Raw genomic sequence first — 17,323 nt, forward strand, 5'->3', positions numbered from 1 at the left:
ACTCTAATATAGTTTGTTAAGGTTGCAAAATCCATATTGTCAAGTATGTGTGCCAGGAACATTCTGTCTAGCTAATAAATGCTTCTAGACTAGGTGTCAGTTGGTCACTGCCTCCTTGGAGCAAATGGCCAGTTCTCAATACCCAGTGTCTTGACATTGTAGGGAACAAGATGTGGCTGCTTTGAGTCCCCTTTGGGGAGATAAAGTGGAGTATAAATATAATAATAATAATAATAATAATAATAATAATAATAATGAAGAAGAAGAAGAAGAAGAATGATGTTGCAATAATCTTGTAATCCCAAGTGACAGTAGAATTGATGAGAAGCAACAGGAAATGCTTACACAATATGAGAATTTAAAGAAAGAACTGCAAAGCCAGTAAAGGTGGTCCCAGTGGTGATCGGCACACTGGGTGCAGTGCCTAAAGACCTTGGCCTGCACTCAAAAACCATCAGCGCTAACAAAATTACTATCTGTCACCTGCAAAAGGCCACCCTATTCGAATCTGCATGCATTATTCGGCAATACATCACACAGTCCTAGACACTTGGGAAGTGTCAAATGTGTGATCAAATACAAAAGCCAGCAGAGTGATCTTGTTTGCTGTGAACTAAACTTGTTATGTATCTAATAATAATAATAATAATAATAATAATAATAAATAATAATAATACCATGCAACTTTTTCCTGTTCTTTTGGGATAAATTTCCTAGAACCAAGATACAGAACTGGAAAGTAATATAAGGTTATCTGGATCAGCCCCTGCAAAGCCACATTAGTTTCCCCCTTCACCTAACTTGACACTTTTTAAAAAAATGTCCTGACAGATTAGCAGCAAATACAAAAATAATAACACAAAAACAATGAAAAGAAATAGGCAGAAAGATACAATATAGACAAAATTAAATTTCTTTTACTAGAGAATTGCTAAAACATTCATGACATCTGGAGGCCAAGGAAGTTCCTTGCAAGGTGGGAGAAAGAAAACAACAAATGTGGGATAAGGTGGGCAAAATTCAAAAAGGTAGTTATGATCCTCTCCAGAATCCCTGCCAAGCCTACACATCTGTTATTGCTATAACCTGAAGTAGCTGCTCTGCCACAGATATTTAATGCACATAGGTGGAAGGAGAGGGAGAAATTTGTATTTTGATTCTTGTATTTTATAGATTGTATTCTCTTTTCACATAATCACAATAAAATACATTTTTTAAAAATAAGTTGGAGTCAACATAGTCTACCCGGCCCAATCCTGTGAGCCACACTGAGTCCCCTTCGGGGTGAGAAGAGCAAGATATAAGTATAGTAAATAAAATAAAATCTGGATTGACCCAACTGGGCTATCACCTCATTTTTCTTCTCTTTACTGTGCCTTGATTTACCAGTCAGTGTGGACATAGCCTGGATATAACCATGATAAGTGATACTATGGTCATATTTATTGTCACTAAGGATGCATGCAACTGACACACTTATCTAAACTACTCAAAAACATTCATATTTACCACCTGGAAATGTTAAAGCCAAACTGGATCCAGAATAACCCCCAAGCTGTGAAGCTGAGTTTTCAAGCGCTCATCAAAGGATGATTGGACTATTATTCACAGATCAGCAATTTCAGTTATCAAGAGCTTCTCTGTCTTTACTGGATTACATTTCCATTTATTTATTGAATTAAGTACTTGCTCATCTTGAAGGAATCAAAGAATCAGCCACAGCTTGGAATATTACATTTCAAAATGAACTAAAAAAACTGTGTTAAACATTCAGTCATTACTTGTTGCTGATATCCAGAAAGTAACTTGTTGGATTGTTTGTTACAAACACAATTTTGCCTTTGGAAAATATAAGAAAATACTCTCTTTTCCCCCCATCTTGAATTATTATAATTCTCAGTCATCACCCCTGTTTAGACTCCACCACCATCTGAACAGGGCCAGTGAAGGAAACACATATATGCTTTGAGTGGTCACTTAGAAGTAGTCATTCATTCAGGGCACATCTACACTGTAGAGTTAATGCTTCCATGACTCAGTGCTATGGGATCCTGAGATTTGTAGTTTAGTCAAGCATCAGCTCTCTCTGACAGAGAGGGCTAAAGGCCTTTTATAACTATAGCTGTCATGATTCCATAGCATTGAATCAAGGCAATCAAAGTGATGTCAAACTGGATCAATTATACCCTCAACCTCTTTTTCTTCCCCACCTCCCTCTCCCTGCTAAAATAGCATATTTTCCAGCATGTAAGATGACTGGGCGTATAAGATGATCTCCAACTTTTCCTGTTAAAATATAGTGTTGGGGATAAGACTGCCCCTCTTTCAATGCACACCAAATAAAAAATTTAAAACATCAGATTTTATTTCAATATGGAAATTTTCCTATTACCATACCTCCTTCTTTGCCTCTCAGATCTCGCACATGCATGCTTGTGGAGCTTCATTGCAGTCCTCAGGAGCGAGATCTGAGAGTCAGAGAAGGAAGTATGGTAATAGGGGTGGGTCTATTCCAAAAACAACAACCAAGGGCCCTTCCAGACAGGCCCTATATTCCAGGATTTGATCCCAGATTTTCCATTTATCCCAGATTATCTGGTAGTGCAGACTAATAAAATCCAGTTTAAAGCAGAAAATCTGGGATCAGATCCTGGGATGTAGGGCCTGTCTGGAAGGGCCCCAAGAGTCTCCAGGCAGAATGCATCTGAAGAATCAGGTTGAACTTCTGGAAAACTTATGCCAAATAAACTTTGTTATGCTTTAAGACGCCACAAGACTCTGTGCTGACTTCTCTCATTTCAGAGAAGCAAAGTGTATCACTGACTAACTCTAACAGCCAAAACTGCACCTTCCAATATTTGTGATAGCATCTCTCTGACTTAGACACATCAGAAACAACAAAGAGATTGAATATCATCTTCTAAACTTTATTCCTGAATTTCCCTGGATCATCTGGTTAGCCAAAGCTGGTGATGGAATCCAGACACAGAACATTAATTTGCAATGGCATGGGGTGCTGATACGGATAGTCTCATTTTTCTTTACCGTTCCTTGTGAATCTAATAATATTACTCAGTAGACATTTTTCTTTCTTTCAGCCCTCTGACTTTATATTAAACTAATGACTAAAATGAAATGAATATTGGGATTTTTAGGCTAGAATAAATCTTTCCCTGCAACAGAAACTTTTAATCTGCCACTTTACCATGAAATGGTCTATTATTTGAAATCTAGTCATTATGGTTTGAATGCTTTCCTTACAGTTGACACAACTAGAGCAAAATAGAGTTTCAGTCATTCTTTTTATTTCCAGGATAATATATGATTCTTAAAGAAAAGACTAGCATCCATATAGTGTTCTCTGGTCAGTGTGTCACAGGAAAAGCAGCCAAGAGTCTAGTGGAACATAAAATTGTGTATTCCTACATGGCAAGGGGTTGGTCTAAATGTTCCTTGTGGTCTCTTCCAACTCTATGATTCTACTGACTAATATGTTTTATTTGATGTAAAACTTCAAACACTTTATAATATATCATATGACCAAAATATCACCCTATTCCCATCCATTTCTAGACATATACTTAAAATCTTTTATTTATTTCAGAGTAACATGATTTAGTCCAAGCCACTGGTTCTTCTAAAAAGGAAAAGGATCTCCTTCACCCATGATTTCAGTAGAATTACACCCAATATGAATTTGTTCCTTTAGTCAAAAGTCTGGAGGGTATACGAATGGGGGCAGAGGGGAATGACATATATAGTGGTTGATCTGGAGAGCAGGGCTGCAAATGGTTGTAACTACACTCCACTTTTATTAAAAATGCCATTCTAACGAGCCCTAGTGGCCTCAACGCATGGAAAATGGCTTGCTGTGTTTTGAATGGCACAAAGTAACACCCCAGGGGCTTAAATCAGTTCAAGATGTGTTGATGGCGTCTGATCTTAGCCATGGAAGGGAAATTCAAAGCAATATAGATTTAACCTATAGACCCTCCTTCTGACTGATGCTTATCAATAATGCAAGGAAAAGTGAATCCAGGAACATTTTTATACTGTAGTTCACTGTTATAGTAATGTATTATTATAATGATTATTTTTACTATATTACATTTGGTGATGGAGTAAATAACTTTGGTGATGGAGTAAATAACAAATTGATTATTTTATATTTTGTTTGTTGTCCTTTGGCTAGCATTTCTTGATCATGATCTGTCTTCTTGCAGCAGCGAAAAATAGGGAGGCGAAAGCTGTTTTAGAAAGAGAGATGGTGACAATTTGCTTCATCATCCAGCATCAGTGATTGTGCCCCTAATCTAATGTGATGATGAGGTAGGATGATGTGGGCATCTGAAAATTTACCAATAAAATTGTCATAATCATTGTCATGATTATTAGCACAATAGCAATTATGAAAGACAACACTGTTTAGAACATGCTACAGTATCTGATAATATAACATTGATTCTTAGATTCCTTAGATGAAATCTAAATCACTGATGATCCAAAACTCCTGTCAGTAACATCTGGTAGACTTTTAAACCAATAACGTTAATCATGCATACTATTTATATAGTGTTTTCTATATATTTCAAGAATTTTATGTCATTAACCCTATAGGGTAGGGATAGAGAATGCACAGCCCACAAGATGCTGGTGAACCTTTACTCTTAGGTTAATACTATAATTCAATGGTGATAATGATCCTACTGCTATCAAAGTAAATTGGGTTATTTCCACTAGACTATAGTTCATCTAAAGTGAAATAGCAGGGGGCTGGACTGGATAGCGCATGTGGTGACTTCCAACTCTATTATTCTATGGTTCTATGAAATACTAATTAGTTATTCTATACGGACAATAGGAATAGAATTGCACAATATTATGGGATATCTTTGTGAGTCCACAAACTCACTGTAGCAAAGCTGTCCCTATCAATAGCCTTGATTGTGCCACAATGCCTTATCCTACCTGGTGTGATGATCCCAGGCATTTCTGTGGACGCGTACTGATGACATCAGTAGGTAGACTTGTCCTCCTCTCTCACTCTCCTAATACTGTTAAAAGAAAGATTTTTTTTCTATTTTTTTCACTTCATAGAATTGCAAAGATTTCTTTAAAGGGTTCATGACTCCCACCTTGACTCCCACCTTGTGACTCCCACCTTGAAAGTGCATCTGTGGGACCTTGCACTGCTAAAGCACTGCAGTTGTGCAATGCCAATAGCAGGGGGATAATGAAAGTCCTATACTGGAAAATGACCATTGTCCCTGATTAGCATCATGTGATAAAATCCTTAATAAGAGATTAGAGAAAATAAATTTTATTTAGAGTTATATAAAGACTATGACCATGTAATTTAAAAATTGTATAAATGGCTTTTGAAACTAATGTAAAAGAGTACATGATAGGAGCCCAAAACTTTGGCCATAATGTCCATATTGATGTATATGAAAAATAGGATCTAAAAAGATATAAAACTCACTTTGTGCAGCAGTGTTTTAAAAAGTCATATAAGATAATGTGTAGATGATATTTAATCTCAAATACAACATAAAAACATCCCAGAACATTTCAGGCCAATATTTTAAATGTCACAGCATGGAGAGCTTCTTTTTTCATATGTGTTAGACTTGTAAGGAGATAAACAACTGCTGGTCCAAAAATTATATGTTTTTTTTTTAATTTTTTTAGATTTTATTTAAATACAATAACAACTTACAAAATAGACAAAACCCAAAACAGTGAACATTTTACAAACACATAACCCCACCACCAAGGCCTGAACAAGTATAATTTCCTTCACCATGTATTTATAAATCAGCCATTAATCAAATGTCATCTCCAAAATTCCTGACCAACCAAATTCTGTTGTTTTCCATTTTCGCTCTCTAAGACATATTTAATAAAGACCGACCAGTATGTCTCAAAATCTGACCTGTTAATTTCCCCCCTGAATACCCTCATTTCCATTGTTAGTTTATCGTTTAAAGCTACATTCCAAACTTCTCTGTACCATGCATCCAGTGTTAGATTGGTTATTATTTTCCAATTCTTTGCTATTATAATTCTTCCCACTGTGAGCAAAATAGTCACCAATTCTTTCTTAGTTATTTCTACATTCAGCTTCGTGGTGTCCATTAATAATGCTAACCTAGCATCCGGCATAATGTTTGATCCTATAATGTTGTTTATTTCGGTAAATATATCCTTCCAAAAATTCTTCACTTGGGGGCATTCCCACCATAGATGAAAATATGTCCCTTTGTGTTTGCCACATCTCCAGCAGAGGTTACTTTGCTTGCTATCCATCTGATGTTGTTTGACTGGCGTAGTATACCATCTCCATATAACTTTGTATACATTTTCTTTTAATCTTATTGATAGGTTCTTGACCACTCTCCACTTCAGGACCCTTTTCCAATCAAAATCTATCAGAGGCCCTAGGTCTCCCTCCCATACGTTTTCTAACAGCTTCAGCCCTATTTCTTCACCAATTAGTCCATTATATATTTTCCCAATTAATCCTTTCCCCATTATTTCTTGGTTTTTGAGCTTACTTAACCATTCCTCATATTTATTCAGTGCTCTACATCTGGGATTTTTGCTTAACCAATCCTTTCTCCAATTATACAGCTGTTGTCTCTCAAACCAATTCAGGGCACCTTGTTCTTCTAACTTACTAAACTTGCCCTTCGAGTTTTGTGTCCACTCCTTCCAGGAGAGAGCAGTTTCCCCCTCCACTAATTTTTTATGTTTAAGTTTAATTCTCAGGTCTTCTGGAAAATTTTCCAGTAAAACTATTGGAGTTAGGGGGGAAACTCCTGGGAATATCTTATTTTTTAATTTAACCCATGTCTCCATGACATCTTTAGCCAGGTTATTTTTACACCCCTAATTTCCTTGCCTATTTTTGACCTAAAAAACATTTCCTCATAATCTCTGTGCCAGCATTTTCCTTCCACTTCCCGCCAAATTAATTTAGGTTCCGAAAGCAGCCTAAACACTCCTTTTATTATATGTGTCTGATGGTAGGTTTTTAGGTCTGGTATTCCTAATCCCCCTAATTTCTGAGAAATATACCATAGGCCTTTCGGTAGCCTAGATCTTCTAGATCCATTACAAAATTCATTTACTATTTTCTGCCATTTTTTAAGATCAACCTCTGGCAGTTTAATAGGTAACATATTACATAGGAAGTTAAATTTGGATAATATTTTCATTTTAAAGATTGCGATTCTACCAAACCATGAGAGATTAAGTTTTTTGTATTCTAGTAGTCTTTCTTGAATTTCCCTAAATAATCTGTCAAAATTTAATATTTTTAACTCTGAATAATTGACTGGTATTGTAACTCCCAAATACTTAATTTTGTTTCTAATCTTAACCTTAAATTGATCAATTATTTTCTCTTTGTCTTTTCTCTCCAGGTTTATTGTCATTACCTCCGTTTTCTTCCAATTAATTATTAGGCCTGTTATTTTGCCAAACTGTTTTAAATGTAGGTTTATCCGGTCTAGTGCCCTATCTGGATTTCTAACTGTCAAGAGCGTATCATCTGCAAATAAACTAATTTTGATTTTGTTGTCCACTCCCATTCCCTTTATTTCTTTATCCTTCCTGATTGCCGAGGCCAATAATTCCATAACTAATATAAATAGTACCGGAGAAAGAGGGCAACCCTGCTTTACTCCTTGCATGATACTAAAGGATTCAGTACTCGAGTCATTAATTATAACTTTTGCCCTATTTTCCGAATATATTTGTTCTATTATATGTTGGAACCCCTCTCCAAAACCATATTTTTTAATTAATGATTTCAGCACTGTCCAACCCACCGAGTCAAAGGCTTTATATATATCTAATGCAATAATGCCTACTTGAGCTTTCTCGTTTTTTGCGTTCTCTATAATGTTTATCAGTCTGCGGACCAAGTCAGACATTTGCCTGCCCTTAACAAATCCACATTGGTCTGGGCTAATATACTCCTCTACGAAGTTTTTTAATCTATTTGCCAAAATTGCCGTAAAAATTTTTGCGTCTTGGTTAATTAGAGAAATAGGACGATAAGAGTCTAATAATAATTTATCTTTGCCCGGTTTAGGTATTAGTATTATCCTAGTATGTTTCCATGAATTTGGTATGGGTTTTCCCCTTAATATTTCATTGAATAATATCTGTAATTTGGGAACTAGGAATTCTATATAAGTTTTATAAATTTCAGCTGGAATACCATCTTCACCCGGTGATTTACCCTTCCTTAATTTATGTATGATGTCTTTAATTTCCTCTTGAGATATAGATTTCTCCATTTCCTTACTGTGTGTCTCACTTAATTTCTTACCTAGATTTTGTTCCAGATATTTATCCAGCTGAGCTATATCCACTTCTGTATTTCTGTACATATTAGAGTAGAAATCCTGTATCGCTTTAATTTTATCTACCATTCTGGCACATATAATGCCATTACTATCCTTGATACATCCAATCTCCCTTCTTACTTTTTTAGTCTGTGCTAATTTTGCCAGCAGTTTTGAGCTTTTATTATTATATTCAAAAAAGTATCTATTTGTGTACATCATATCTTTTTTAACTTTTTCTATATCTTTAGCCTCCAACTCTTTCTTTAATCTTGTAATGTTATTTATAATCTTTAGATCCTTTGTTAACAGGTACATTGATTCCAGTTTTTTTATTTCTCCTGTCAGTTGGTTCTCTCTTTCCCTTTCCTGTTTCTTCCGTATAGCCGCATATTTACTAAACAGTCCTCTCAAGACTGCTTTCATTGCATCCCAAAGCACCTCATATGAAGGGGGTTCCCTTGCATTCAGCTCCCAAATTTCTGCCCATTCTCTTAAAATATTTTCCCTTATAGATTTGTTGTTAATAATATTTATATCCATCCACATTCTTTTTAGAGGCTCATAGTCAATTTGGTAATCTAATATCATATTCACATCTCGATGGTCACTTATAGAATTTAAATTTACATAGACATCTTTAACATATTTTGCTAGGGGTGGTGTTATGAAAATATAATCAATTCTAGTAAACACCTTGTGCACTGCTGAATAATATGTGTATATCTTTTCATTCCCTCTCATTAATCTCAGTACATCCTTTAAGTTATAATTATTAATCAACTGAACAAAAGCACGCCTCGCTTGTAAATCCCCTCTCTTTTGCGATGATGAATCCAGTTCCTGATTAAATGTTGCATTAAAATCCCCTGCCACTATCATATTGTCTGTTTGTACTTTTCTCATCCTTTCGTCAACCCCTCTAAAAAAATCCCTTTGACCACTATTTGGGGCATAGATATTCACCAGTACATAATCCTCATTTTTTACTGTACCCTTAATAATCAAGATTCGCCCTTCATCATCTTTATCAATTGAATCAATCTTAAATCCCACATTTTGTGAAATCAACACTGCAGTGTTGCAAAAATTATATGTTAATTAAAAAAAAATAATGTAGATTTTGTAATGTTACCAGAAATGTTTTGTTGGGCATTTGAATAAAGTATTGGAGAGTTAAAGGGGAAAGGGGAGAGGAGGAAAAAAACTCCTCTCCCCCCCCCCCCCGCCTTTCTCCTGGCGCATCATTTGTACGTGCCAGGAGGACTCCGGCAGCTGTGGCATGGAGGCAGGGTGAGTTCTTTTAATTTTTTTATTTTGTTTAGAGGGGCTTCTGGGGAAGGGGGTTAAATGCCCTGGTGTTGCACTGGGAAGTCCCAGTACAACATCTGGACACCTACCCCAGAAAGCATGCGCTTTCTGGGGTGAGTATGGATAGGGCCTCAGGAACACTCGCGTTTTTTAAATGTAGATGCTTCTGGGATAAAGTCCTATCTGGAAAGGCCCTGAGTCTCTTGTAATTCTTTATTTTGAGAGAGGTCTGTAATAGATCTTCTGTAAAGCAAACTTAATAGCTAATCTTGATGACCCATCTACACTGATCATGTAATGCAGTTTCAAACCAGCATCGAAGAAAATGATTTTGCTGTGCTGATGATTAAATAGGAAATCCTTGAACTATTGATGGAGCCTAGATGGTTAGGAGCCTAGATGGTGATCTTACACTAACCACAGAGCATATCCATACATTAAGAGTTTTCTTTCGCATGCTTTTGTGGGAGTTTGTTGTCTGACCATTGCAGTTTGAACCTAGCTTCAAACTACATTCAATATCAGTGTTGATGAGATCTGGTTTTACTGACAAATGCTGTGGAAAGTAAATCTCTCCTAATCAAAAGTTGAAGAATATCAATGGTTCATCAAGTTAAGCATGCTCTTTTTCACTGATGGCCATGAAAAGGCTTCTTAAAGCTGACGAGCATGACTTGAATGTGAAACACTTCTGTTGTTGCTTGTTGCTGAGATCCACTATTCAAAGAAATACCACTATGGACAAGGATTTTCCATTTAGCTAGTAGGTTAACAGCTGTTGATAAATGTATCAATATTAATAATTAGCCAAAACCAAAAATAGAATATCCAGTGTAGATGAAATGCTGTTCACATCATCCTCATAATTGGCAGAGACTGGTTGAGTCCAACATCAGTAGGGCTACATTTGAGCCTCCTTATGGAGAGAGAAAAGCAGGGTATAAATAAACATAATAATAATAATAATAATAATAATAATAATAATAATCCTTCTCTTGGTCCCTCTTGGTCTCTCTTGCTCTCTTTTTAGAAGATAAATCCAAATAAGATTGTGTGTTGCAGTAAATTCTTCTTGTTATCTATATAATCTGTTCAGTAAATTGGAAAATATTGATTACTGTCCTAAAAGCTGGTTGCCATTAATCTATGAAACTGCTATTATTGCATTTTTAAAGTTTTTTTTTTCTTTTTGGTCATGTCAGGAGGGACATGAGAAACTGCAAGTCGCTTCTGGTGTGAGAGAATTAGCCGTCTGCAAGGATGTTGCCCAGGGGACGCCAGGATGTTTTTTTTATGTTTTACCATCCTCATGGGAGGCTTCTCTCATGTCCCCACATGGAGAGCTGGAGCTGATAGAGGGAGTTCATCCGTGCTCTCCCCGGATTCAAACCTGCAACCTGTCAGTCTTCAGTCCTGACAGCACAGGGGTTTAACCCACTGAGCCATCGGGGGCAAAATACACTAATTTTCCAAGCAGTATTTGTAAATTCCAAAAGATTCACAAGTGAAGCTGAGCTGAAATTAAAGTTGCAGCATTTCAATTTGAAGTCATTGTCAGACATTCAGCAGACAAAACCATTCCCTCCAGTATTTCACTGCTTTTGTACTACATCATTTAAAAAATTCCTGAGCTTTGATTGCAGGAAGGAGACAATCCAGTTCTAGTTAAAACAGCAGGAGGTGATAAAAAGTAGATTCCTAAACTCAGTTTATATGTTGCTGCTGAAAATTTGCTTCTCTCCCTATCTTCCAGAACTGGATTTTTTTAAAGTCTTTATCTTGTGCTGCAGTATAGAAGCCTCAGGCTACAAAACAGTGCTTTGTGTTTTTTTTGTTGTTGTTTTTTTTAAAAAAAAACATGTTATGAAATATTCCATGGATTCCAGTCTGAGAGGTGACACGATCTAAGAGAGCAATTTTGAGGATGTATGAGAGAAAGCAGAGGAATTCACAGGGCTTTAGAAGAAGGATGAAGATGGAATTGCCAATTTGGAATGTGAGACCAGAACCACAGGAGGAATTGTTCAGTCAAAAAGGGAAGATGAAAGAGAATCAGAATGGATCTGGGAAGAGCTAGCCAGAGAAAGTGTGGGGTACTCAACCAAAGATGTAGAGAGAAAGAAGATGACTGAAGATAAAAAGAGGAGGACAGATGGGGAAGTCATAGGAAGGAAGTTTTTGAAGTTTGGCTAATACAGAGATTAAGAAAGAGGGGAGGGAGTGTGTGTGTGAGAGAGAGGTGAAAAAAAAAGGGTAAAACTGATCAGAATTTTTAAATGAAAGCATGCCACCATTTCAGATTTTTGTAGGGTCTTCAATGGTTCCCAAGGACTGCAATTGTGGAAAATTGATAGAAAACCAAGGGTGAAATTTAAAGGGGTAAATTGAATGTAACCAGGATTCTGGGAGCTGAAGTGCAAAACACCTGATATTGTTTAGGGCTAAAGGAAATGGGAAATTGTTGATGTATGGATTTACTAGAAGAAAAAAAGAATGGTTTCTATATTTAGAAGTGATAGGGGCATTAGAGTGAGACAAATTAGAAAAGAGGGAACTGGAAATATAATGGGTAGTATAATAGATGGTGGTTAAATGGGAATATGAAGGAGAGGCTATATTTACTGATGTATTAGTCTAGATATTTTAGTCAAAAGAATCAATGCAAAAACCTGGAACATAGGCCCAGTACTCTTACTCTTAAAAAACCCCACCAAAATCTGAATCAACTTATCCATGGGTCAATCTAGGTACTGTACCTTAATACTTTTTTTTTAAGGGCGGGGGGGGGGGGGGAGAGAGCAGCAGCCTATTCTCTGAGTATGTCCCGGGGGAATATAGAAGACACATCAAACACATCTACTCTCTCTGCTGCATTACTACTTCTGGCCTTTTTAAATGTTTGGGAAGGAAAATGGTGCTTCCTCGCAAAGAGGCACCAAGAAAGTAGAGAAGGTTAATGTTTTGTTTTTTTTAGTTTCACCCAGAATGAACTAAGCTTTCACTTTTCAACATTCTTCTCAAAGGCAACCCACATAGAGTTCATTGCAGTAGTCTAAATGGGATGTAACAAGAGTGTGGACTACCATAGCCAAGTAGCCCTGAGAGGCTGGCCCCCTGAGGTGGAATGATACTCAACTTCTCCATGGGTCATGTCAAAATTCATATTTTGGCCCACAAAATCTGCCCAATCTTTACATTATGTATGGTTTGCTTAGTTTAATCAAAACATGCCTGTATAAGAGACAAAATGATGTTATTAAGTTTATACTAGGTTAGGGGTGATTAATATTAATAAATAGCTAAAGGTTATTAAAAAGTATATTGAATGTAAGATAGACTTTATTATGTATATATTTTTATATTTGTGTATTTATTTTATACCTCGCTTAATCTGAAGGAGACTTAAAGCGACTTAACATCAAAGCATTAGTACACAATTAAAATATACATATATACAAACATTAAAACAGAATTAAATATAAACAATATTAAAAATTCACAGTTAAAAACCATTCAAATATATTCAACGCATATTCAAAGTTAAAAATACAGCACCCCTGACTTGATCTTTAAAAGCTTCTTCTTCAAAAGCATGTCTGAATTAAGAGGTTTTAGCCTGCCATCAGAAGGACAGCAGGGAGGAGGCCATTCTGACTTCCCTGGGAAGACGGAAGTTCCAGAGTCGAGGAACAGCCACTGAGAAGGAAGGCCCTCTCTCTTGTTTCCACCAACCAAGCTCAAGATGGAGGTGGGACCAAGAGAAGGGCCTCTTCTGAAGATCTTAGGGCCTGGGAAGGTTTGTACAAGGGGATGCGGTCAGCCAAATAGCCTAGACCTAAACCGTGGAGAATGTGTATTTGATTAGATTAAATTTTAGTTTGACTAATGATAATTCTGTTTTTTTAGAATGCCAGTTGATGCTTTATCACATCAGAGAAGTATTAAAAGATTTTAATAGTATAATATAAGTTTATAACTGCTGTTAGAGTTTATCTCTTTTCTTTCTAGTTTTCTCTTTTATCTCTTTTTATATCTAGTTTCTTGTTTCTTTTTCTTGTCTTTTTTCTTTTGATTGTTCTTGTTGTTAGTGTTGTGTTTTATATACATGAAAAACTTAATAAAAACAGCATAAAAAGAGTACTTTGAATTTCTCTTGGAGTACTCTACAAAGCTTAAGGGAAGTACAATTACATGAAATCTATTAAAATACTGCTGAGAATCTGGCATTTTCTCACACATCAACAAATCCTTTGCCCCTTTCCCTTCTGATGTCTAGCCAGAAGTACTAGGGGCAGACAGATCTTGCTGTGGTGCATTTTGATAGTTAGCAAGAATGGGTGCAATGGCAGAGAGCTAGAGGGAGAGAGAAAATGAGTTGATGAAAGGCTTATTTCCCAGCAGATACCACCCATGCCTCAGACAATGGGGAAATAAATAATCGCTTACTCTGTCACCATGAACATTACTAGTTTCCTTCCCCGCACTGACGTATTTAACCAGATTGTGACTGTAATGCTCAATTATAGGATAATTACTGTTATTGTGTATGCAACAATGAGTTGGTGAGAGTAAGGAGACTGATGGAGGTAAGAAGTAGAAGGAAAGTCTAGGAATTTTTGGCTCACATCAAAGAGTTTGCCATTGTAATGGCTTATAAATAAGGAATGAAGAATCTTTGTTCCACCAGTTGTTCTATTTCAGGGCTTCTTAAATTTTCCACTTGGGACCCCTTTTGACCTGATATTTTTAAATGTGACCCTGGATATAGGAATATAAAATAGGTACAACAATCAAATGTTTCCTGATCAATCAGCATTTGCAAGGCTTACTAACAGGCTGATTTCCCTTTTTATGAAGTACAACTGAAACATCTTCTGCAGAGTTCACTGTAAACATTTACAGATTTGTGTAAATGCCTAAAACAGCCACTAGGTGAAGTTCAGAAACCTTATACTGTTGCCAATTTTTTCAGAACTCCAACATTGATGTAAGGGGACCCCATTTGAAGTCAGGATCCACAGTTTACGAAGCAGTGTTCAATTCCACTCTTTTCATTCAGTGCAAATATGGTCAGAGATTATAGGTGCTGAAGCTTTAAACGTCAGAAAGGCCAAGGATCCCCTAACTCTGATCCAAATTAACAATAATTCTCCATGTGACAATTTTTTGATAAATATATTCTGCATTTTTAAGCAGAGGTACCATATATATTCATGTATACATTGACCTCACATATACATCAAAGGAAAGTTTGTGAGTCATAATTATGGATATTGATATGGTCCATGGATAAGCGTAAGATCATGCCACAGAGAGGGGGAAGTGTCAGTGTTGCCTCAGGGGATCAGCTCATTCCTAACTAATTCATTGTCAGTCTTGATTTATAACTCTGATTACTTATCAATCTCTCTCCAAATGCATGGAATTGCACATTCCTCTTTTGAGGTAAAACCGAAGCAAAATACATATTTTACAACTGAAAACTCTCTTGTCATCTATAGTTTATGCAATCTTATCTGCTAACTTTCTCTGGCAGTTGTAGTATCATTGTGTCCTCATTGTCCTTCCCCTACCATCCATTGTGGAGGATTATCTGTAAAAATCGTTACTCCTTTTCATTGAAAACTTCAACTCATACAGGTTTATCAATCATGGGATAAACTCAAAGCAAGCTCAATGCAAAAAATGCAGGTGATGAAATGCACCCATATGACAACCACACATTGAAGAATGCCTCAGGAGAGATGAATTATTATTATTATTATTATTATTATTATTATTACCATCAAGCTTTACGATAAAGCAACTAAAACAATGGCTCCCGCCAAAGGCATACAATTTAAACTATACACACATAGAGGAAAGGAGGGAGAATGACAACAAAGCATAAAACTATATGCTGTCATTGCAAAACAAATCATCCAGATAAAATGCAAATCAAAAAGTGTGCAATATACAATGCAAACTGACAATAGATGAATTAAATATATATAAGAATACAAAACAAAGTGAAGCTAAAGTAACAAAAATTTCAAACAATAAAAAAATTTCACAAATGCTCATGGAGGCAGCTCCAAGAATATGAGGCGGTGAATGACAAAGGACAAAACCAAGCCAAGAAAGATGAAACCCTTAGTTTGGTGAGATCCTCAGATCTAATAGGATAATTTTCTTGCTGGCAGTTAGGATCTTGACTTCAGTTTCTGTAGTAAATGTTTTCCCTCCAGTAGTAAGATCACTTGGTTCATCTTTTTAGCTGGAGCCCCCAGTGGCGCAGTGGGTTAAACCCCTGTGCTGGCAGGACAGAAGACCGACAGGTTGCAGGTTCGAATCCAGGGAGAGCGCGGATGAGATCTCTCTATCAGCTCCAGCTCCTCATGTAAGGATACAAGAGAAGACTCCCACAAGGATGGTAAAAACATTTTAAAAAAACATCCTGGCATCCCCTGGGCAACTTCCTTGCAGACGGCCAATTCTCTCACACCAGAAGTGACTTGCAGTTTCTCAAGTCGCTCCTGACACGACAAAATAATATCTTTGTCGCATGTTTTTGGAGCAGAGCGACCCAACCATTAGGCAGAGTGGGTTAGATGTCTCAGACAAGAATTTGGAGGCACCATTAGAGAGTTGCAAATTTCAACAACGGAATTTATCCTTCCTATATTTCTGTTGCCATGAAAGCAAGAAGCTCTTACAGGATATTTTCCCCCCAGAATAATATATTTGAGTATTACTATACAATTTCATGTTAGGCTGTAGAAGAAAGTGGATGAAGTGAAGGAGTAATTTTTTGTAATGTTATCATTTGCTGTTATGTGTGGTTTGCATTTTCCCCATCCCCACCCACCCTGACAACATTTTTTTGTGAATTGTACGTTTGGTTAAATAAGAATACTCTTAGACGTGTTGTTGAAATACTTCCCCCAAATGTCCTCAGTTGGGATAGAACCATGAGGAATAAATAAGTCTGAAACTGCTTTAAATTTGTAATGTAGATGTGCCATCCATCTGGCCCTGATTTCCTCAGCCCTGTTATCCATTTGAGGAATGTAGTCAAAATAAAGATAAGCCAATAGAGAGTTGCTACCAGTCGCAACAGAAAATTCAGCAGGAACCAATCCAAGCTGGCCTGGTGAGCTCTTCCCTGCCAGTGTTTTGGCTGAGTGTAATTTTTTCCCCTGAGTTCCTTCTGTGTCACTCTAAATCAGATGATTCATAATGGCAACATGTTGAATTGGTTATCCAGTAATGCAGCCTAATAAAAGCATGCTTACAACCATTTTCCTTTTAAGAACTTAGAAGAATTTGTTCCTCACAGAATCAAACCTGTGTTCTTAATAAAGGAAGATTGAATAAAACAAGCCCTGGGCAGCTAAAGGACTAATTTAACAGCTTGCTGATGAAAATCTGTGGCTGGTTTCTCCTCCTTCATCCTCACCCCCACCTTGCCCAGTGTAAATCATTGTGTGAGAAAAGCTGGTTTAACACACAGGGCTCTCCATGCAAAGTTAATTTCTTTTTAACCCTTCCTTTCTTAATTCCTGTCTTAAAAACAATTAAAGCTATCTAGGAACAGGATCATGTTTACACAATGTAAAAATAATATCATTAATATCCTGTAATTTCTGAAGTACAGTATGGCCTCTACTTTCATG

Source organism: Anolis sagrei, chromosome 2 (genome assembly GCF_037176765.1).
Source record: "Anolis sagrei isolate rAnoSag1 chromosome 2, rAnoSag1.mat, whole genome shotgun sequence".
NCBI classification, from domain to species: domain Eukaryota; kingdom Metazoa; phylum Chordata; class Lepidosauria; order Squamata; family Dactyloidae; genus Anolis; species Anolis sagrei.